The sequence below is a fragment of the Oncorhynchus keta genome, unplaced genomic scaffold, assembly GCF_023373465.1.
Source record: "Oncorhynchus keta strain PuntledgeMale-10-30-2019 unplaced genomic scaffold, Oket_V2 Un_contig_11281_pilon_pilon, whole genome shotgun sequence".
Classification (NCBI taxonomy): Eukaryota; Metazoa; Chordata; class Actinopteri; order Salmoniformes; family Salmonidae; genus Oncorhynchus; species Oncorhynchus keta.
This window is the reverse complement of record NW_026277405.1, coordinates 1-785: the sequence shown is the minus strand read 5'-3', so window position 1 is coordinate 785 and position 785 is coordinate 1. Positions and strand designations below refer to the sequence as shown.

General features: G+C 45.4%; 1 non-coding gene across 1 annotated transcript; it reads left to right on the top strand.

Annotated features, from left to right (window-relative positions):
* The first annotated feature begins 265 nt into the window (after positions 1–265).
* Positions 266–338, top strand: trnaf-gaa (transfer RNA phenylalanine (anticodon GAA)). Its single transcript has one exon. It is a non-coding gene; the product is annotated as a tRNA-Phe (tRNA).
* Positions 339–785: the final 447 nt, after the last annotated feature.

Here is a 785-nt window from a genome sequence, read left to right as displayed (position 1 = left end):
AACCAGAGGGTCCAGTCTTGTCAGGCTGTGCTGTTGGTGGACTTGTTTGTTGACGTGCCAGCACTTGCAGAGGCTCGGTGCATTTCAACAATTGAGCAGAATAGTAAATGGCAGGTTAGCTCAGTTGGTTAGAGTGTGGTGCTAATAACGCCAAGGTCATGGGTTCGATCCCCATACTGGCTATTATGTACATTTTGAGTGTCAAAATTACGAGTCACATGCATGTGAATTGTCAAGGGTGCCACAGAATTATGTTGAGTGAATTGCCGGAATAGCTCAGTTGGGAGAGCGTTAGACTGAAGATCTAAAGGTCCCTGGTTCGATCCCGGGTTTCGGCATCTTTATTTGTTCTTTCTTTATGCTCTGGCTTCAAGGAACCTTTCCACAGCTTTGTTTGTGGGCCTCAATGGTGTGTGCTACGCTGCTCCTCTGAAAGTAAGTAATGTCTTGCTTTTTCATCTGACATTTTGACATCAGTGTTACATTAAAGTTGCTTGTCATTGCTACATGACAGTAGGTTGTCATAAGACAAGGCTGCATGAAGTGTGAACTGCAGCTTTCTTGGATCCACAAAAAATGTGTTTTTGGGGAATGCGGGCATCGATCCCACTACCTATAGCATGCTAAGCAAACACAATACCAATTGATCAAATTCCCCAGCTGTTTGGAATTGCCACAAGGAGCAACCAAGAGTGTCCAGTCTTGTCAGGCTATGCTGTTGGTGGACTTGTTAGTTTGCGCTCCAGCACTTGCAGAGGCTCGGTGCATCTCAACAATTGTGCTCT